This window comes from Heterodontus francisci, unplaced genomic scaffold (genome assembly GCF_036365525.1).
Source record: "Heterodontus francisci isolate sHetFra1 unplaced genomic scaffold, sHetFra1.hap1 HAP1_SCAFFOLD_102, whole genome shotgun sequence".
In the NCBI taxonomy this organism is placed as follows: Eukaryota; Metazoa; Chordata; class Chondrichthyes; order Heterodontiformes; family Heterodontidae; genus Heterodontus; species Heterodontus francisci.
Window position 1 is genome coordinate 3,329,373 of NW_027140380.1, and position 22,712 is coordinate 3,352,084.

The following is a 22,712-nucleotide window of genomic DNA, read 5'->3' on the forward strand; positions in this document are numbered from 1 at the left end:
GAATCTCCTGTGTTAAGATTGGAGTTGGAAAGCGGCCTTTACCCGGCAGTGTTATTGTCTCACTTTGAATCTGCCAGACATCCTGTTATCTTTATTGTGAGAGAGAAAGCACGGATTTAGGAAATGTTCATTTGAAATGATCTCTGTTAAGAACGAGCCCGGCCGTGGGACAGGTATTCCAGTGCAAAGAGCTGTCCATGACCAAGTGTTGCAGACTGGCACATTCCATCATTCAAGACTATGTGCTGTGGGATGGCATTGAAGCTTGGGGAAGCCACCATGGAGTCGCAATAGAAAGGTGACAGTCTAAGGCCCTGGTCCAGCGAGGGGCTGGAACCTGTGTAAAACCCCTCGGGCTGTGTGCACCAGAGAATGTTTGATGTGTAATGTAAATACTGTAAATATAACCTGTGCAGGCAGGGATAGTGAGATACCTCATGTACATTATTGAAGGAATCTGATCTGTATTGTACCTTATGTAATATTAAAATTGAACTGCTTTGCAATGTAATTGCACAAATTATATGAATAAATTACATTTTGTGCAAAAGAAAGCAGCTTTCCTGTCAACACACACCTTGTCTCAGGGCACAACTTTCCTGTGATCTTGTCACACCCAACTTCGCTCTATATCTTCTGACACACACACTTTACAGTCTGTCATTTCCAAAAACAAGCATTCTAAAATCAAAAGACCTTTTGTTTATTTCTCCTTTCTTTTCATTTCTCCTCTATTCTTCTCAATCACTCCCTGCAACAGTCCTATTCAGATCAAGGTGGAATGTGAATAGTGTCACAACTCACCTCTGACACTATTATTACCCTTCTCTTTTCTTGTCTCATTCAATGGGAAAGTTTTATTCACCAGTCTATTGCTGTTTTACACTCTTGCCATACCATCTGGTATTGCATCCATCTGAATTCTGTGCTTTCATGGCCTTATATTTCTTTTCCACTTCTGGATGATTTGTTTGCTTCAGTTCCATTCAACCAGGCTGGACCACAGGGAAGCTTAGAACAAAGAACAAAGAACAGTACAGCACAGGAACAGGCCATTCGGCCCTCCAAGCCTGCGCCGATCTTGATGCCTGCCTAAACTAACACCATCTGCACTTCCGTGGCCCATATCCCTCTATTCCCTTCCAATTCATGTATTTGTCAAGATGTCTCTTAAACGTCGCTATCGTATCTGCTTCCACCACCTCCCCTGGCAGCAAGTTCCAGGCACTCACCATCCTCTGTGTAAAAAACATGCCTCGCACATCCCCTCCAAACTTTGCCCCTCGCACCTTAAACCTATGTCCTCTAATAACTGACTCTTCCACCCTGGGAAAAAGCTTCTGACTATCCACTCTGTCCATGCCGCTCATAACTTTGTAAACCTCTATCATGTCGCCCCTTCACCTCCGTCGTTCCAGTGAAAACAATCCGAGTTTTTCCAAACTCTCCTCATAGCTAATGCCCTCCAGACCAGGCAACATCATGGTAAACCTCCTCTGTACCCTCTCCAAAGCCTCCATGTCCTTCTGGTAGTGTGGCGACCAGAATTGCACGCAATATTCTAAGTGTGGCCTAACTAAGGTTCTGTACAGCTGCAACATGACTTGCCAATTTTTATACTCTATGCCCCGACCGATGAAGGCAAGCATGCCGTCTGCCTTCTTGACTACCTTATCCACCTGCGTTGCCACTTTCAGTGACCTTTGCCTTGGGTGGGTCCACGTTGATCCATTACATTCAGAATCACCTCCTTGAAATAACTCCATAGTACAACTACAGTAACCACACAGAATCTGCTTCAAACACTCCTGCACATTTTATCTGTTCTGACTGTCAACACCTCCAGCTCTTTTGTTTAAGTGGAACCCATCAGGTTTGTATAGGCTCCTTCTATTCTGAAAGCTGTAGCACTGGTTCAGGGAATTCAGCCCTGTTTCTCTACTCTCAAGGCTCAGCCATGCTTGATCTGCATCGTAATTGCTTTTATTGCAATGTTACAAGACCTCCAATCCTCTGGAAAACGATGGTCAGACCTTCCACGATTTCTTCCCTGGCTTCATTCAACAGCCTGAGGTACATTTCATCTGGTCCTGGTGATTTATCCACATTCAAGGATGTTCATCCAATTAAGACTTCCTCTCTCCTGAAGTTATCACGTCCAATACTTCACACTCCTCCTCCTTCATAACAATATCTGCATCACCCCCTCATTTGAGAAGACAGTAAACTATTCATTCAGGATATTGGCAACATCTTCCACCCCGATGCAAAGGTTACATTTTTGATCTTTTCTGTGCCCAGCTGTTTGCTTAGTTGCCTCTTACTCTAATGTTTTGATGCAAAATCTTTGGGTCCATTGTTATTTTGCTTGTCCATGTTCTTTCCTGTTCTCTCTTTGCTCTTCACCGCTGCTCCCAAACGCCTCCAGTGCAGACAAAACACAAGGTGTCAGAAGTGGGATTTGAACCCACGCCTCCCATGGAAACTGCGACTTAAACGCAGCGCCTTAGACCGCTCGGCCATCCTGACCGCCTACTGGCTATTATTAATGCTAAGGAAATTAACCATTCTTTGTGAAAGTATTTGTGAGATTGAGGAAATGTCTGGAAGAGGAAAGACCAGCGGGAAAGCTCGGGCCAAGGCCAAGTCTCGCTCCTCCCGGGCTGGACTGCAGTTCCCGGTGGGCCGTGTTCACAGGCTCCTGAGAAAGGGTAACTATGCTGAGCGTGTGGGTGCCGGAGCCCCGGTCTATCTGGCTTCTGTGCTCGAGTATCTGACCGCTGAAATCCTCGAGCTGGCCGGCAACGCGGCCCGGGACAACAAGAAGACCCGCATCATTCCCAGACACCTGCAACTGCCCGTCCGCAACGACGAGGAGCTCAACAAGCTGCTGGGAGGAGTGGCCATCGCTCAGGGCGGGGTGCTGCCTAATATCCAGGCCTTGCTGCTGCCCAAGAAAACCAGCGCTCAGAGCTCCCAGAAAAAGTAAAGCGGCCAAAATGTCATCAAATAAACCAAAGGCTCTTTTCAGAGCCACCCACAGTCTCTGTGAAAGGACTGATTACTGTCAGGAGGGAATCAGAGATGGAGTTATTGTAACAGTGGATTGACCTGTTTCACATCTGTCCAGGTGTCTTTTCAGTTCCCTCTCTGGATTTCGCTCTGTTTCTCTGCTCACACATCTCCCCCTCCAGTTAAGTGAAGAAGTGAACTACAGGGTGTAGAATCAACAATTTAATAAATCCCGCTGCCTTCGATTTGATAAATCCCAAGAGCATCCCGGTACATTAACGGGAACTGGTTCGGAGCTGATGAATTAATTTAATAATGGAAGTGTCCGGGTTAATTCTCTGTTTTTCATTTGGACAGTTTGAATTGTGTTTTTTTTCTCTCTCTGGTGATCTGAGCGCCGCTTCTCAATGAGAATCTGCACCCAGAACAGAGGAACTGCAGGAAGAAAGAGGCCATTCTCGGGCTGTGTGTTTCTCTCCTGACCTGATCTGTTTAGACCGCACTGTTCCCAGAGGACGGAATCAGTGAGCGTTGTGCACACACAGGAGCTGAGTCCACTGCAGCGCTTTAACATGTACCTTCTCCCCAGCCCTCCCTCTTCTCCGGACACAAAATTTTTTGTTCCCCCGGCGACGGGATAGAGTCGGGCATCCTCTCCCCGCAGTGTCAGTGGCTGCAGCCCCGGGGAACTGGCGGTTTCAGTCAGAGTGACCGAGCTACCTTACAGGACTCTCCCCCTGAATTTGTGAACTGAGACTGCACCGAACACATCTCCAGTTAGAGTGAGGGCTGGACATCCTTCTGTTTTCTTACAGAGAGTGGGGAAAGGGCTGGGTGGAGGGGAGTCACCAGGGATCCTGGATTTGCTCCAAATCATTTCCATGTGGAATCTGCAGGCGGGGCCGGGACAGGGATCATTGGATAAGGGGATCAGCTCTTTCCTGAGAGATGTGGGTGGCTCTGAGAAGAGCCTTTGTGTTCAGATGTTTACAAGTTTCCCGCGCTCTTTCACTTCTTTCCAGACCCTGCTTTCTGAGCCTTCGCTGCTTTTGGCTTGACCTTGCTCTTCCATGTCTGCACTTTCTTCAGCGCCTTTCCGCCCGCCGCACTCTTGCCTTTTTTGACCTTCTTCGCAGGAGACTTTTTCTGAAGCGTTGCTTTCTTCACCGCCTTATTTGGCGTTGCCGCCGCCTTGCTGCTCGTTTTCTTGGCTGTTACTTTCTTTGTTGTCACTTTCTTGGCTGCTGGTTTCTTCACCAATGATTTCTTGTCTGCTGGTTTCTAACGAAGGATTTCTTGGTTGCTGGTTTCTTCACTAAAGATTTCTTGTCTGCTGGTTTCTTCACTGAAGATTTCTTGTCGGCTGGTTTCTTCACCTTCTTTCCCACTTTTCCCTGGGTTTTCCATCTTGCTGATTTTGAAGGAGCCGGAGGCTCCCTGTCCCTTGTTCTGCACCAGGGAGCCTTTGTTCACATTCCTCTTGATACTTTGCTTGATCTGGGTCCTGAGCTTCTCCACATCGACACCGCTGCGACCCAGAGCCTTCTTTATGGCGGACAGGGACATCCCCTTGCGATCGCTGAAAGCCGGCACAATCTTGAGGATCTGTTCGCCCAACGGGAGACCGGCTGGCTTGTTCTGGGGAGCCGCCGCCTTCTTCTTGGGGGTCTTGACTTGGGCGGCGGCGGCGGCTGGAGGAGCCGTTTGGGCGGCTGCACGATCGGTTATGTCCGGGACTCTGCACAAATTCTCTCTGTCAATGTGAACTGGGTCAGAAATGAAGCCGGTGATGGCGGCACAGAGCAACTTGAAGGCAGAGAGAGGACGGGGCGGAGACAAGCTGCTGTCAGCTCCCGGCTCCTGCTGTCTCTCTGTGTTTCTCTCTCCTCACAAACTCTCCAATTCCATTGAAATTCAGAGACTCCAGACTTCCAGACTAGATCTTTCCTGTCTCTCACTCCAGTATGTTTGCTGTTGAAAAGCTTTCACTAGGATTGAGGACTCCATTTTCCATTTCACCTGGTTTTATTGCTGCATTGACCGCCCTCTCTCACCCCTCGCTGACATGTTCTCTACTTTTCAACTGAAATCTTGAAATAAAAAAAAATGATCCCGAATTCCCACTTTGGGGCTGAGCAGGGAGCAGGGCGGTTCTTTGACTGGAAAATCATTTGATTTTGCACAAGAATGACTCTGAAATCCGGCGATGAGAGCGGACCCACAAACACAGTGGCTTCAGACTAACCCGCCCTCCCCTTTAATACAATCTCTCTTCCACAATATTCACATCTGCATATTCACAGGACAAACTGTTCCCTGAATGTAGAGTTCCCAGGACAGGTTTTCCCCTCCGCTCAGTCTGTGCTGCGGATTCTCGGGGGTGAGTTGTATTTTCTCAGCTCAGTCAGTGTTAAACAGTCTGGGACCGGCGCTCCGAATATTGTCTATTAACCAGAGTCCGCTACAAGAGCCAATCACAGTTGTGACTTTTTTTATTCGTTCATGGGATTTGGGTGTGAGTCCAGAACCAGGGGTCATAATCTAAGGATACGGGGTAAACCTTTCAGGTTGTCCTTTCTTTCTCTGCCCCTCTCTCTCTGCCGACACCCACCCCCGGTCTCCTCTCTCCCTCTTACTCTCCTCTCTCTCTCTCCCTCTCTCTGACAGTTGCAGAGAGCGAGAACTCTCAACTTTATGGTTAGTCTTTTTTTAAAAATCGCAGCCGTCAGTTTCACAGCTGACAGGTGCTTTGAGCAGAGACAGCACTTCCGAAACTCGGACAATTTCGGGTTTTTCTGGAGGGCTTTTAAATGAAATCAGAACTGCCGGAAAGCTCCGAACTTGTCCGAGGTTCTGAAACGTTGTCTCTGCTCTCAGGACCTGTCAGCTGTGAAAGTGACGGCTGCGATTTGATTGAAAGTCAGACTGGTCTGGAAGAAGAAGCCAATGGGAAATTTCTCATCCCTGAAATTATCAGTCACGGACCGAACTGTTTTAACGAGGACACTGGTGTCCATGTACAGACATGTTGCCAACCCCTGTTCTTCACACAGACTTACCAATCACACACTGATCAACGCCAACAAATAATTTGACTTTTTTATTGAAGACTGACAATACTATATACAATTTACAGGAGAGTATTACAGGCACATCTTGCCGGGGATCATCCCATCTCCTACTCTGTGTCACATACTGTATGACATCAATTCCTGAAGTGATGATGCACACACGAGTTACCAATTCCTTGAAACAAAGAGTAGGCATAAATGGGCCATTTTCTCATTGGCAGGATGTGACTGGTGGAGTGCCACAAGGATCAGTGCTTGGGGTTCAATTATTTACTATCTATATTAATGACATGGAGGAGGGGGCAGAGTGTAATATATCCAAATTTGCTGATGATACAAAAATAGGTAGGGCATGTTGTCATGAAGACATAAGGAATCTCCAAGGGGATATAGATAGGTTGAGTGAGTGGGCAAAAACTTGGCAGATGGAGTTTAATGTAGGAAAGTGTGAGGTCATGCACTTTGGTAGGAAGAATCAAAATGCAGACTATTATATAAATAGACAGAGACTCCAAAAAAGAGGGATCTGGGTGTTCTTGCGATTGAAACACAAAAAGTTAGCATGCAGGTGCAGCAAGTAATTAAGAGGGCAAATGGAATTTTGGCCTTTATTGCTAGGGGGCTGGAGTTTAAAAATAGGGAAGTCTTGTTAAAGCTGTACAGGCTGTTGGTGAGGCCACACCTGGAGTGCTGTGTACAGTTTTGGTCCCCGTATTTAGGAAAGGATATATTGGCATTGGATACAGTCAAAAGAAATTCACTCGGCTGATTCCTGGGAGAAAGGGGTTGACTTATCAAGAATGGCTAACAAGTTAGGCCTTTATACATTAAAGTTTAGAAGAATAAGGGTGATCTTATTGAAATGTATAAGATTCTGAGGGGGCTTGACAGGGTAGATGTTTCCACTAGTGGGGGAATCTCAAACTAGGTGACATAGTTACAGAATAAGGGGACAGTCATTTAAAACTGAGATGCAAAGGAATTTCTTCTCTCAGAGGGTAGTGAATGTCTGGAATTCTCTACCCAGAGAGTTGTGGAGGCTAAATCACTGAAAGCATTTAAAGAGGAGGTAGATAGATTTTTGAAATATTGGGGAGTTGAGGGCTATGAGGAGCTGGCACGAAAGAGGAGTTGAGGTCTGGGGCAAATCATCCCTGATCTTATTAAATGGTGGGGCAGGCTTTGGGGACTGAATGGCCTACTCCTGCTCCTATTTCTTATGTTCTTATAAGGGGGCTACAAAGAGATGGAGATCGGTTAAGTGAGTGGGCAACAACCTGGCAAATGGAGTAAAATGTGGGAAAGTGTGATATTGTCCACTTTGGCGGGAAGAATAAAAAAGAAGCATATTATCTAAATGGTGAGAGATTGCAGAGCCCTGAGATGCAGAGGGATCTGGGTGTCCTCGTGTATGAATCGCACAAGGTTAGTATGCAGGTACAGCACGTAATTAGGAAAGCTAATAGAATGCTCGTGTTTATCGCGAGGGGAATTGAATACAAAAGTAGGGAGGTTATGCTTCAGCTATACAGGGCATTGGTAAGACCACATCTGGAGTACTGTCTACAGAACTGGTCTCCTTATTTAAGGAAGGATGTGAATGCATTGGAGGCAGTTCAGAGAAGGTTTACTGGACAAATACCTGGAATGGTGGGCTGTCTTACAAGGAAAAATTGGACAGGCTTGGCTTGTATCCACCAGATTTTAGAAGAGTAAGAGTCAACTTGATTGAAACACATAAGATCCTGAGGGTCTTGACAGGGTGGATGTACAAAGGATGTTTCCTCTTGTGGGAGAATCTAAAATTAGGGGTCACTGTTTAAAAATATGGGGTTGCCCATTTAAGACAGAGATGAGGAGAATTTTTTTCTCTTAGAGGGTTGTGAGTCTTTGCAGTTCTCTTCCTCAAAACGCAGTGGAAGCAGAGTCTTTGAATATTTTTAAGGCAGATGTAGATAGATTCTTGATAAGCAAGGGGGTGGTCAGGGGTAGCTGGAAATGTGGGTCATCAGTTCAGCTATGAAATTATTGAATGGCGGAGCAGGCTGGAAGGGCCGAGTGGCCTACTCCTGCTCCTAATTCATATGTTCGTATGCTTGTATGTTTGTATAAAGCCCAAGATGCCATATATTTTACTACTACTCTCTCAATATGCCCTGCTACCTGCAAAGATCGATGCACATGCATCCCCATGTCCCTCTGTCCCTGAACACTCTTTAGAACTGTGCCATTAAGGATATATTGCCTCTCCCTATTCCTTCTGTCAAAATGCATCACCTCACACTTAACAGTATTAAATTCCATCCGTCACCTCTCTGCTCATTCTGCTAGCCTATCTATGTCCTATTGCAGGCGGTTCATATCATCCTCACTGTTTGCCTCACCTCCAAGTTTGGTATTGTCAGCAAATTTTGAGATTCTGTTCCGTATTCCAAGATCCACATATTTTATACATAGCAAGAAAAGCAGTGATCCCAGCACTGACCCTCGGGGAACACCACTGTCGACCATCCCCTAGTCTGAAAAGAAACCATTTACTACAACTTGCTTGTTTCTGCCCTTAATCCAATTTTTTAACCAATTGGACACTGACCCTCCTATTCCATGAGCCTCAATTTTGTTAACCAGCCTTTTATGTGATACCTTATCAAATGCTTTCGTAAAATCCATAGAAACAACATCCACTGCATTTCCTTCATCAAACTTCTCTGCTCCTTCATCAAAAAATTCAATTACATTAGTGAAGCATGATCTGCCTTTTACAAATCCATGCTGGATATCCTTAATTAACTCAAACCTCTCTAAATGTCCATTGATATTTTCCCTGATTATCATTTCTGAAACCTTACCCAGTATTGATGTTAAATTAACTGGCATGGAGTTGCTTGGACTGTCCTTACACCCTTTCTTGAATAAGGGTGTCATTTGCCACTCTACAATCCCCTTATCCAGGGAAGATTGGAAGATTATGGCAAGCCCTTCCTGGAGGAGTCTAGACATGCAAGGACTCAACTACCAGCAAGCGTAGAAAGCAAGACCCAGGCTCAGGGCCTTCAGTTTCCCCTGGAGGGGAGTCGGAGAGGCAGCGGATCCTGTGAGGAACCACAGTTCAGGAAAGATGAGAAGGTCATTATGAGGGGACAGAGGAGATTAAGTTCAAGGTTTCCCAGCTTATAAGCAAGTGCAGAGACAAGGAACGGTGCTGGGGCAAATAATAGGAAGCTGTGATCGGTTGGAAGGCAGGAGTGATTAAATGACAGAAGAGATGATGGTGCAAGGCAAAAGTCAGGGAAACAACAAGTAGCATTTGTCCGGCACAGATACCAGGAGTGGGGTTTGAACACACACAGACATATATTCATTGGATTTTAAGTCCAACACCTTAACCACTCAGCCCTCCTGGTTCATTAACCTGTTGCTGAAAATGAAATTTAATGTGATCCGGGTGACATCTGGCCTTTAACAATATACAATTATGACTCCTCTCCCATGCTAAATTGGACCCTTCATTACTTATGAATCTCAATTGGATCACCCCTCAGTCTAGGTTTCTCTAAGGTGTAGGGTTCCAACTCTTTTAGTCTAACTTGATAACGAAGATGTCTTTCACTGGGAATTAGTTTAATGTCTCTCCTCTGTACCCTGTCAAAAGCCTCAATAGCACCCATCATGTGAGGAGACCAAGACTGGATACAATATTCCAAGTGAGGCCTGACCAAGGTTTCATAAAAGGACAAATTCGGGACATCTCGGATACTGAAGGAGTCCGTGTCCAGAAGCAGCGAGACCTGGACAACATTCAGACTTGGGCTGCTAAGTGGCAAGTAACATTCACACCACATAAGTACCAGGCAATGACCATCTCCAACAAGAGAGAATGTAACCATCTCCCTTTGACGTTCAACAGCATTACCATCGCTGAATCCCCCCCACCATCAACATCCTGGGGGTAACCATAGACACAAGCTTAACTGGACCATTCATATAAATACTGTGGCACCAAAGGTAAAACAGACAGTGAGAATTCTGCAATGAATAATTCAGCTCAAGGCACGAGGTGAAATGCTCATTAGGAGAGCTGGAAAAATGGACTGGTCAGGTGTGCAGAAAAGTGGCAAATGGAATTCAACTTGGAGAAGTGTGAGGTGATGCCTTTGGTGAGGTCAATCACGGCAAAGGAATACACAATTAATGGGTGAATACTGAGAGGTCTAGAGGAAGTGAGGGACCTTGAAGTGAATGTCCACAGATCCCTGAAAGTAGCAGGACAGGTTGATAAGTTGGTTGAGAAGGCTTATGGAATCCTTTCCTTTATTAGCAGAGGTATAGAATATCAGAGCAGGAAGGTTATGCTGGAACTGTATCAATCATTAGTTAGGCCACAACTTCAGTTCTGTGTGCAGTTCTGGTCACCTCATTACAGAAAGGATGTAATTGCACTAGAGAGGTTACAGAGGAGATTTACGAGGATGTTGCCAGCTCTGGAAAAATGCAACGATGAGGAAAGATTGGATCGGCTGGGGTTGAATAGAGGAGGCTGAGGGGAGATTTGATTGAAATGTATAAAATTGTGAGGGGTCTGGATAGAGTGGATGGGAAGGGTCTATTTACCTTAGCAGGGAGGTCAATGACTAAGGGGCATAGATTTAAAGTGATTCGTTGAACGATGAGGAACCGTTTTTTCACCCAGAGGGTGCGAGGGGTATGAAACTCACTGCCTATAAGGGTAGTTGAGGCAGAAGCCCTCAACTCATTTAAGAGGAGTCTGGATGTGCACCTCAAGTACCTGAACCTGCAGGGCTACGGTCCAAATGCTGGACAATGGGATTCCGCTGGGTTGCCCGATATTTGGCCTTCCTGTGCTGTAAACTTTCTATGTTCAATGATTCTATGCAGAGACAATGGGCCGAATAGCCTCCTTCTGCACTGTAATAATTTTGTGATTTTTGACTCTCCAAAACTTGTCCACCATCTATAAGGCACAAGCCAGGATGAGTGCAGCTCCAACAATACTCCAGAAACTCGACACTGTTCAGGACAAAGCAGCTGCCTTGATTGTCACCCCATTCACCATCTTAAACATTCACTCCCTTCACCACTGACGCACAGTGGCAGTAGTGTGTACCATCTACCAGATGCACTGCTGCAACTCACCAAGGCTCCTTCAAAAACACCTTCCAAACCGAAGACCTCCACCACCTTGAAGGACAAGGGCTGCGGACGCATGGAAACACCACCATCTGCAAGTTCCCCTTCAAGTCACACACCATCTGATCTGCAACAATATCGCTGTTCATTCACTGATGTTGGGTCAAAATCCTGGATCTCCCTTCCTAACAGCACTGTGGGTGTACCTACACCACATGGAGTGCAGCAATTCAAGAAGGGAGCTCACCGCCATCTTGTCAAGGACAATTAGGGATGGGTAACAAATTCTGGCCTTGCCAGTGTCGCTCACATCCCATGAAAGAATATGCCCCATCTTCTATGCAATTATCCTCTGAATGCAGCCCAACCCCCTATTTGCTCCAGCTATCACTTCACAGCATTGCTGCTGTACCTTTCGAGATCTGTGCACTAGAACATCCAGATCTCTGCTCAAAATTATTTCCTTTCTCCACCTGCTTTAATGTTTTTCCCTGAAGGGTGTATGAATGTTGAGCATTCGCCCTGTCCACATGAATAACACTGCACTTACCCAAATTAAACATCATTTACCAGTCATGAACCCAATCTCCCAACACATTAAGATCAGCCTGAAACAGTCGAGCATCGTCTACAGTCTGAACACTCGCAGAGATCTTCAAATCATCTGTAAATTTACAGATGGTGCCCCCTACACCTACATCCAGATCATTAATAAAAATAATAAAGAGCAACAGACCCAACACCGATCCCTGTGGGACACCACTGGTAACTGGTCTCCAAACAGATCCAGATCCATCTGTAACTACTTTCTGCCTACGTCGTGCCAGTCAGTTCCCAATCCAGATCAATATATTACCACTGATACCAGGGACTTTAATCTTATAGAGAAGCCTCTTGTGTGGAACCTTATCAAAATATTTTGGCTGAGATCCGCTAATTGAGCACAGGCCGGGGATGAGGCCTAAGCCTGTCCTGCTCTGTGTGTGGGTCTCAGGAAGGCACAAGGTGAGATCAGCTCACTGAGCACAGGCCCTTCCTGCTCTATATAGTGCTCAGGACCTCACCAAATGAGAATAACTAACACACCACAGGCCAGGGAGCCTCGGCCCATCCTCCCCTGATTGCTGTTCAGTGCCAACCAGGTCAGATCAGCTAATTCAGCACAGGCTGGAGATGGAAGCTGGATCTTTCCTGCTCTGGGGGCTCCGTACCATACCAGGTGTGATGAAGTAAAATACCACAGGCCGGGGATGGAGCCTGGGATGTTCCTGTTCTGTGTGGGGCTCTGTACAACACCGTGTGAGATGAACTATCATCCCTCAGGCTGAGGAAGGAGCCTGGGCCCATTCTGTTCTGTGTGGCTCCTACAACATTGGGTGGGTTCAGTTAACTCAACACGGGCCATGAATACAACCAGGCCCTTTCCTGCTCCGTGTGGCTCAGTATCACACCAGGTGACATCAGCTAACACAGCACAGGCTGTGGCTGGAGCCTGGGCCTGTCCTGCTCTGTGGGCTCAGTAACACAGCCCGTCAGATGAACTTTTTTCAAAAGACTTCAGTGTATTTAACTCTGTGTCCAACACTGTGTTTATAAAGAGTGTAATTTATTGACTGGTCTCTTGGATCTTGGAGCAAACAGGGTGACAGACAGAGGTCTGTGTGCAGAGGGTTTGGGGGTGAGCTCTGATTCCTAACCTTTTCTGGATTGTGAGGAATAAAGAATGAATGAGAGAGAGAGAATGTGGGAGAAGGGATGATAGAAGAATTTGTCTGTGAACCTGATTAAAAGTGGCTCAAACGCAAAATAATATGAAGATATCAAGAGCAGAACATTAACATAATCTGAGTTCCGCGATCTGGTCGGGTCCCATTCCCCTGAAGTGAGGAATGAACGGGTGGGGAAATTCCACCTGGAGTTATATTTGTCTCCAATGAAGATGAGTTCACAGTCAGGATGGAATAGCTCAGTTGGGAGAACACTAGATTGAAGAACCAGGATACAATCCCTGGTTTCATCAGTTTTAATTTGGTGTCTCCATCAGTTTAAGTAGAGAGAATCAGAGGGGAGATTTTCCACTCTTGACCCCATGGGCTGAATTTTAAACTAACGGTGCGGCTCTCGGCAGAGGCACCGGAAGCGGGTGTCGTCACCACACGAGTGAAATGTGGCCGACCGACTCCGATCACGGAGCAGCCGACAAATTAATGAAGGGGAGGCGTGGGGCCCATGTAAACAAGGACCAGAGGTAGGGAACGAGGTGCCGATGGCACTGACATCTGACACAACGGCAGGTGCTGGCACCATATTTAAAGGGCTGCCAGCCCTGCATTCACTGCTGCCTGGTTTAAAGGAGTGTCTTCCTGAGAGCCCTCTGCTGTCCCAGGACCAGTTCTGCTGCCTCTGATGCCCCAGGACCCGTTCTGCTGCCTCTGTTGCCTGATGGGTAAGGAGCTGAATGCGAGCCTGCAGTGACCATGGTGCCACGGTTTAGCGATGCCTCCCTGCAGGTTCTCCTCCAAGTGGCAAGAGAAAGGTGCAAGATCCTCTTCCCCAGGGATGGGAGGTGGAGACCTGTCCACCTGACCAAGCAAAGCTGGCTGGAGATAGTAGGTGAGGTCAGCAGCCATGGGTTCACCCCCAGGACATGGATCCAGTGCAGGAAGTGGGTCAATGACCTGATCCAGGTTGCTCAGGCGACAACTCAAAACACTTTGGACCCTTTGGACATGACATGTGGCAGAGTGAGAGGGAATGTTTAGTGGAAAGGGAGTGACCACCCAGTCATGTGTATTGGGGAAGGGCAGCAGGAGAGGCACACGTCAGTCATTATATAACCTCACACAGTCCCTCGAGAGGGGCCGCATGCAGGAGGCATATGTGTGTCCACATCATGGATTGCTGGACTATCACCATCAGAGATGTTGGGCTTGTCCCCGCTGGGAGACTAACTTTGTTCATCATTGTGTCTGCAGGAGAAGACATCCCACAATTGGAAAGAGCGTGTCAAGACTGGCGGTGGAGTGCCTTATCTCCATGTCCTCATCCCGATGGAGGAGGAGGCCATGGAACAGGCAGGGCAGCAAAGCAGCTGCTCCATAGCTGATGGAGAGACAGGGACATCTACCCAAGAGAGTGAGTGAACATCTCCTGGGGCACAAGGGAGCATTCGCTGCAAAGGAGCCACACTGCTCATCTGTTCACCACTGCATCAATGGAGCTGCACAGTAGGGGTGGTTGGAATGTCACGATGGGCAGACCGTAACCCTTCAATGTCCCTGTTTTCTCATGAAGGCCCGGATGAACGACAAAAGCAAAGCGCTGGAGAGACTGGGAGACAGCCGGACACGTCTGAGGAGGAGGAGGGAGCCTCAGATGGTGCACCATCACATCATTCCCCTGCACCCTCCACCAGAACAGAAACGCTCACGCAAACTGATGAGCACATCACAGGCAGGCCCGGGCAGCTGACGGAGGCTGTGACAGCCGAGGCCACTGACAGTTGGTGGTCTGTGGGAGGCCCGGCCCACACTGAGCCTCAGGCTGATGACATGCCTCTGGTGTCACCAGCAACACGGGAAATACCGCAGCTGCAGCGAGAGGTCAGGTAACATCTGGCAGAGTTGCCAGAGGCTATGTGTACCCAAACAAGGATGGTGGAGGAGTCCATCCAGGTCTTGGGTGCTGCACTGTCTCTGATGGGGGTGTGTCTGGCTTCCTCCATTGAGAGATTGGTGACTCTCATGGAGAGCCAGATCCAGCCGATCAATCAGTGGCTGCCAGAGATGTTCGCAGACCTGCACTCCATCACTTTGTCCATGAGCTCCATCCAGCGGTGACAAGGTGAGAGGGGGGACGAGGCACCTGAATTCTCCACCAGGTCCACGTCCCTCTCAGGTCAGCAGGGAGGTACAAGTGTGTCTTATAAGGGGGTGGAGCAGCTGGCTGCTACATCTGGGGTCTCCTCTCAGGGTGCTCCTGGTGTGGACAGTAGCTCCAAAGCCCCTCTGGCAGTGACACCAGTGATGCCAGTGCCTCCATCATCCTCGATGACAGAGGGGGACCCTGTACCTGTGCAGGAGGCCCTCAGTTTGCCGGGGCCCTCCAGGCCTCAGGCAGCCAGAGGACGGCCACCAATGTCGTCCCAAGCCATGGGGCAGCAAGGTCAGCAGCCTGTCTCCACCTCAGCTGACAGAGCAGGGGGAGCACCACGTAGGAGCACCCGGAAAAGATTTAAGAAGAGCACCTAGATTCACTGAGGGGTTCACGGGTGAATGTACATTCCAGATGGATAGGGTTGTGTTTGGTGTCACACAGAATAAAGAAATGATGTTCTCTCACTCTGTCTCCTTCTAATTGTTGATGCCCTTTGGGACTTCATTTAAACCCTTCCTCCCAAGGGGCTGGAAGTGAGGGACCAAGCCCTGAGTTCACAAAGCTTCGGCCTTGCCACTGTGCGATATGTACCTGGGCGCTGTAGTGCAGAAGGAAGGAGGTGACAACAGGGCTGATTAAAGCTAAGACTTTATTGACTTGGTTCCAGAAGGTGGTAAGGCTCAAAGGAAACGTGAATGTATAAGGGTGTCTCGTGTCTCCCCTGTGTGTATCTCATGGTGGCTTTCCTGCTGTGCCTGAGGTCCTTCATCTGGCACTGCCTGAGCAGCATCCTCCTCCACATCGTCATCATCAGAGGAGACATCACACTCCATGATCTCCTCACGAGTCAACACCTCACCCCTCTGTAATGCCAGATTGTGCTGTGCACAGCAAACCACCGCGATATACGAGACCCTCGCCGGCACATACTGAAGGACTCCACTGGAACAATCCAGGCGCTTCAATCTCATCTTCAGGAGACCAATGGCCTCCTTGATGGTCACTCGGGTTGACCCGCAGCAGGTTTTGTACCTCTCCTCTGCATCCTTGTGTGGATTCCTCACAGGCGTCAGTACTCATGTCCTCACTGGGTTGCCCTTGTCTCCAAGGATCCATCTCAGAAAGTGCATGGGGCCACGGAAAAGTTCTGGCACCTGCGACTGCCTTGGTATGCAGGCGTTGTGGCTGCTTCCCGGGATTTGTGCACACACCTGTAGGATCCATTTGTGATGGTCACAGACCAGTTACACACTGAGCAAATGGAAGCCCTCCCTGTTGAATGCTGCTGGCTGGTCTGCAGGAGCCTTGATGGTCACATGGGTGCAGTCAATGACACCCTACACCTGGGGAAATCCAGCGATGGCCCTGAATCCTATAGCCCTCTTAGCGTGACTGATTGGTTCGATGTGCACATAGTCACCGGCCCTCCTGAAGAGGACATTGGTGACCTCCTTGATGCACTGATTCACCACAGACTGTGAGATTCCACACATATCTCCAGTGGATCCCCGCAATGATCTGGTCATCCAGAAGTTCAGTGGCACAGTGACCTTCAGTGACACCGGCATCAGGTGCCCACCAAGTCCCAAGGGGCACAACTGCATCATGGCAGAGAGATCAGTGACAACCTCCGTGGAGAGGTGCAGTCTGTGGAGACACTGTCACTCGGACATCTGTAGGTAGTTGAACCTTGGCTGACATGTTCCTCTGCCTCCTTCTCCAGTCTCCTGTTCGAGGCTGGCCTTCCTGTGGGCACCCAAGCTGCTGTGGTGTCCCTGCTGGTGCCTGCCCTTCCCTCCCTCCCTCTCTACTCCTCCTCAATGGGAGCCTCGAATCCAGGGTGAATGAGGCCCATGACAGATTGCCCCTCCCTGATTGCAAGGCCTTCACAGTAAACAACACCCAGCCACATTTACCTCACTCTTTACCCACTCACATTTACCCTCTATGAGGTGGCACTGCCTCAATGGCACCCTGGTGTAGCTCCCCCTGCAGAGCTGGCACATTCGCCCAAACTCCTGACAGTGTTTCCGGATGCCCTTTCCCCCTCCACCCTTGCTGCCAAGTTACACTACCTCACCCGACAGCTTCCCAGTGAAGCCAACACTCAGCTCCCACCTCCCAGTCACCTCCTTTAACCAGGCGAGGCTCTGAAGCCCCGTGGTTCCCGTGTGCTATTAGTTCAATTGGATCCAGTGAATAAAATTTCTGACAATTGGACTCAGAAATACTTGAAATGCCTTCTTGCCGTGTGGATGTGCGAAGTCTGCCCTCCATGTCAGCCGCCGACAGAAAAATCCATTCCAATGTATTCCATTCCAATTGGCCATTCTCAATAAAGTGTCAGGAATGAAGGTCAGAGGAACAGACCAGGCTGGAAACACAGAAAGAGCGAGGAGAAGCTGGTGTGAAAAACAGAGATTAAACAACAGGCTTGTTCAGTTGGTTTGCGTCTGGTGTTTAGAATACCCGGAATCTGGGTTCACTTCCCTTCCAACTCAGCGAATTGTATCAACATTATGTTCATAAAACCACAGACTGATACCCAAAGAAGGAGACCATTTGGTCCATTGTGTCAGTGCTGCCTCTTTGGTTGTGCTATCCAATTAGCCCTGCTGCTCAGCTTTTTCCTGTAATCCGTACGTTTTTCCTTCCAGTATTTATCCCAATTGCTTTTCAAAGTTACTACTGAATCTGCTTTCAAGTCCTGATCAGACAGTGCATTCCAGATCACAACACATCACTGTATAAAAAATCATTCCTCATTTCGCCTCTGGTTCTTTTCTCAATCACCTGATAAATACATCCTCTGGTTACTGACCCTTTTGCCACTGGAAACAATTTCTCCTTATTTAACTTATTGAAAACCTTCTTGTTGATGTCACATACTAGACTGCCAGTAAAACTGAAGCCCATGTAATAAAAGGGACAATGACAGCATGCATGTGAAGTTAGCAGACTGATAGGAACATAGAAGCAGGAGTAGGCCATTCAGCCCATTGAGACCACCCCACCATTCAATATGATGATGATTGATCATCCACTTCAATGCCTTTTTCCCACACTATCTCCATATCCCTTATGTCATTTGGATTTAGAAATCTGTCAATCTCTGCTTTAAACATACTCAATGACTCAGCTTCCACAGCTCTCTGGGGTAGAGAATTCCAAAGATTCACAACCCTCTGAGTAAAGAAATTTCTCCTGGTTTCTGTCCTAAGTGGCTTTCCCCTTCTGTTGAAATTGTGTCCCCTGGTTCTAGATTCCTCAACCGGAGGAAAAACTTCATCTACCCTGTCTATCCCTTTAAATATTTTGTAAGTTTCAATGAGATCACCTCTCATTCTTTGAAACTCTAGAGAATACAGGCGCAGTTTCCCCAGTCTCTCTTCATAGGACAGTCCTGCCATCCCGGGAACAAGTCTGGTGAACCTTCATTGCACTCCCTCGAGAGCAATGATATCCTTCCAAAGGTAAGGGGAACAAAACTTCACACAGTATTCCAAACTGCAGACCAACCAAGGTTATATACAATTGAAGCAAGACTTCACTACTCCTGTACTCAAATCCTCTTGCGATAGAGGCTAACATATCATTCGCCTTCCTAATTGCTTGCTGCACCTGCATGTTAGCTTTCAGTCACTTATTGACAAGGACACCCAGGCACCATTGTACATCTACATTTTCTAATCTCTTACCATTTAAGAAATAATCTGCACATCTGTTCCTCCTACCAAAGTGGATAACCTCACATTTTTACACATTATATTCCATGTGCCACTTTCTTGTCCACGCACTAAGTCTGTCCAAATCCCCTTGAAGCCGCTTTGCATCTTCCTCACAACACACATTCCCACCTAGTTTTGTGTCATCTGCGAACTTGGAAATACTACATTTGGTCCCCACATCCGAATCATTGATGGATTTTGTGAACAGCTGGGTCACAGTGTAGTGGTGAACAGTTGTATTTCTGTCTGGAGGAAGGTTTACAGTGGGTTCCCCATGGTTCCTCATAACTTCAGACTGGAAAAGCTGGGGTTGTTCTCCTTGGAGCAGAGCAAGTTCAGAACAACTTTGACAGAGTTAGAATCAAGGAATCAAATGGTTACAGTACAGAAGGAGACCATTTAGTCCATCATGTCCATGACAGCTCTTTGCAAGAGCAAATCAACTAATTCCACTCCTCTGCCCTTTCATTGTAACCCTGCAAATTTTCTCTATTCAGGTGTTTATCCAATTCCCTTTTGAAAACCACGATTGAATCTGCCTCCAGCACTCTCAGGCAGTGTAATCCAGATCCGAACCACTCACTCTGTCCCACACCCCTGGTATCATTGCAGAAAATCTCTTCTGTTCATTTCATCCCTCATAAATAATTGAAATAAAATGTTTATTAGGAAATGCACAATATAAAAAAGAGAGAGAAATAAATGCTGAGAAAAATAGAAGTCAATGTTTGGAAGGTAAAAAGAGCCAAACATGTAACTTTTATTCTGGTTGAGTGAGAGGAATATATCACACTTTGGGGCTTTTTAAGCGGATTTACTGATAAACCTGGGATTTGAGAGGAAGCTGGTTCATGGTTTACAGAACAAATTCAGTCCCTGGGGTGGAGGCAACAGCTGCACCGTCCAATAACAGACAGGACGGGGACACTGTCTCAGGCCTGGTGAGCTCAGTCGATGAAAGCATGAAACTCTGAATCTCAAGTTTTTGAGTTTGAGCCCCACGATGGGTGTTTTTTATTTCCTTTTTAGGCTGATTTTACAGGCATTCTCCAGCTCTGAATTCCTCGGCAGAGAGTTCAAGGAGTGTTTGAAATGAAATTCAACAGCCGTATGAGAAAGTCTCTCCTTGATTCAGGACTCTTACCTCTCTGCAGCAACTCACTGCTGAAGATTGAACTTTATCTCATTTCATTTTCAGCTCATGGTCAGTGTGAATCAGTGAGACTTCTGGCTGTCTCCCACTTCACAATCCATCAGTGCTGAGAAATCAATGGGGAATATTACTCACATGTTACAATGCTTTATAAATACTTGAATGTATTTCACACTGTGTCGAACAGTGTGAATCTCCCCTGGTATATCAGCTCACCAATACTTCAACAGAACATTCACATAATGTGAGCTCTGAGATCTGTTCAGATCCCATTCCCAAGACCTGGAAAGTGGGATTGGGCTGGATCGCTCTTTTTCAGCTGGCACAGACACGATTGCTAAATGGTCTCATTCTGTGCCATAAATTTTCTCCATTTTCGATGTTCTATGAAGTGAGGTGTGATTGGGAGGGACAATTCCACCAGGGTTATATTTTCTACCAAAACAATGACACAAGGGCTACTTCACGTTTTCATTCATTCATTCATGCGATGTGGGCTTCGCTGGCTAGGCCAGCATTTATTGCCCATGAGAAAGTGGTGGTGAGCTGCCTTCTTGAACCATTACAGTCCATGTGGGATAGGTACACCCACAGTGCTGTGAGAAAGGGAGTTCCAGGATTTTGACCCAGCGACAGTGAAGGAATGGCGATATAGTTCCAAGTCAGGATGGTGTGTGGCTTGGAGGGGAACTTGCATGTGGTGGTATCCCCTGCATTTGCTGCCCTTGCCCTTCTAGGTGGTAAAGGTCACTGGTTTGGAAGGTGCTGTCTAAGGAGTCGTGGTGCATTGCTGCAGTGCATCTTGTAGACGGTACACACTCTGCAACTGTGCGTCGATGGTGGAGGGAGTGAATGTTTGCAGATGGGGTGCCAATCATGCGGGCTGCTTTGGCCTGGCGATGTTGAGATTCTTGAGTTGGAATTGCACCCATCCAGGCAAGTGGAGAGTATTCCATCACACTCTTGACTTGTGCCTTGTGGATGGTGGACAGGCTTTGGGGAGTCAAGAGTCATGGATGAGTGAGAGGAATATATCAAACTTTGGGGCTTTTGTAAGAGGATTTATTGATAAACCTGGGATTTGAGAGGAAGCTGCTTCATGGTTTACAGAACAAATTCAGCCCCTGGGGTGGAGCCAACAGCTGCACTGTAATTACTCGCCTCAGGATTCCAAGCCTCTGACCTGCTCTTGTAGCTACGTTATTTGTATGGCTCCCCTTTGGTAACCCCCATAATGTTGATAGTGCTGGATTCAGTGATTGTAATGCTATTGAATGTCAAGGGGAGATGGTTAGATTCTCTCTTGTTGGAGATATTCATTGCCTGGCACTTGTGTGGTGCGAATGTTACTTGCCACTTATCATCCCAAGTCTGTGTGACTGAAATAGCTCAGTTGGGAGTGTGTTGGACTGAAGATCCCTGGTTCAATCTGGGGTTTTGGCAGTTCTCCTTTATTCTGCATCGCCATTTGGTTTTGACTCTTGAGCTGCACAATTTACACTGAAATTATTTACCCAACTCTGAAGGTTGGATTGGAATAGAGAGATATCAAGGATGGGAAATATTTACATTGTCTGCTGTAGCTTATTCTCTATCTCCCTGTGTCCTTTTCCCCAGTTTTTGACTCTCTCGGGGCAGGGTGAACATTTGATTTGCTGCATTTGTCCCAAACTGAAGCCTTTTCCACATCTCTGGGTGGTCAGACTCGCTCTGTCTGTTTTTGTTGCTCGTGACCATTAACGAGAACAGGCCACGAGTTCAACGTTTATCAGCAAACGGAAGATAATTGGAAAGAATTCTGTGTTACTCCAGACCAGTGACAAAGATACAATGGATGTTATTCAAAATAAGTTTCCTCTGACATTTTATGTAAACTTGTTTGTATCTAAAAGTTGGATTTTAAGTGTAACAAAAATGTGTCCAATTATTGACTGACCATGTAACAGCGCACATGGGGATCAAATCCACAGCCTTGTTGTTATCAACACTGCGTCCTAACCAACTGAACTAAGTGGCCTATAGACAGAGCCAGGTATGGGTTTGAGCCGCACGCTGGGTGGTTTGTGTTTTATTTCTCACACTGGGTGACAGAGCAATTGTACAAACAATGGACACATCACATCCCTGAAACATTGTTCTGATATAAAACAGTGTGAAATAAGAAATGAGCATGGAAATGGAGCGGAACCAGAAATCAGGACTTTAATCTATTAAAGTTGATCTTGAAATTCAACCATTCACTGAACATTCCAAAAGATTGAATTCTCTCCTGATATAAAATCCAGCAACTTGAACTGCTGTGAAACGTAACTGAACCTGATGTGATTTGAACACACAACCTTCTGATCTGGAGTCAGACGCGCTACCGTTGTGCCACAAGCTCACAGATAAAGCCAAGTTTTCCATTCCTGCCAGATTTACTTCTTGTTTAGATTCAGTGATTGAAATTAATTCAATCCTCATCTGACCTCCACTCTGCAAAGGCCTGCTCCCCGACCTGAATCCGACGGGACCCGACGACCTGTGTCGGGTTCGGGTCATGTCGGGTCGCTCTTCCGGGTCTGGCTTTTGGACTCGGGTGGGGTCAGGCCAGGTTCAGGTCAGGCTGGGTCCAGGTTGGACTGAGTCCGGGTGTGACACACACAGTAAGTATTACATTTAACTCTGCTGGGAAGTTGAGTTTAATAAGTGTCAAAAGTTGAAAAGCCAACCAAAGCCGGGAGT

At 47.1% G+C, this 22,712-nt stretch overlaps 2 non-coding genes across 2 annotated transcripts; both read right to left on the reverse strand.

Moving 5' to 3' along the window:
* Positions 1-2,446: 2,446 nt before the first annotated feature.
* On the reverse strand, positions 2,447-2,529 carry trnal-uaa (transfer RNA leucine (anticodon UAA)). The gene has a single exon. It is a non-coding gene; the product is annotated as a tRNA-Leu (tRNA).
* Positions 2,530-22,299: 19,770 nt separating this feature from the next.
* trnaw-cca (transfer RNA tryptophan (anticodon CCA)) lies at positions 22,300-22,371 on the reverse strand. Its single transcript has one exon. It is a non-coding gene; the product is annotated as a tRNA-Trp (tRNA).
* Between the last annotated feature and the right edge of the window lie 341 nt (positions 22,372-22,712).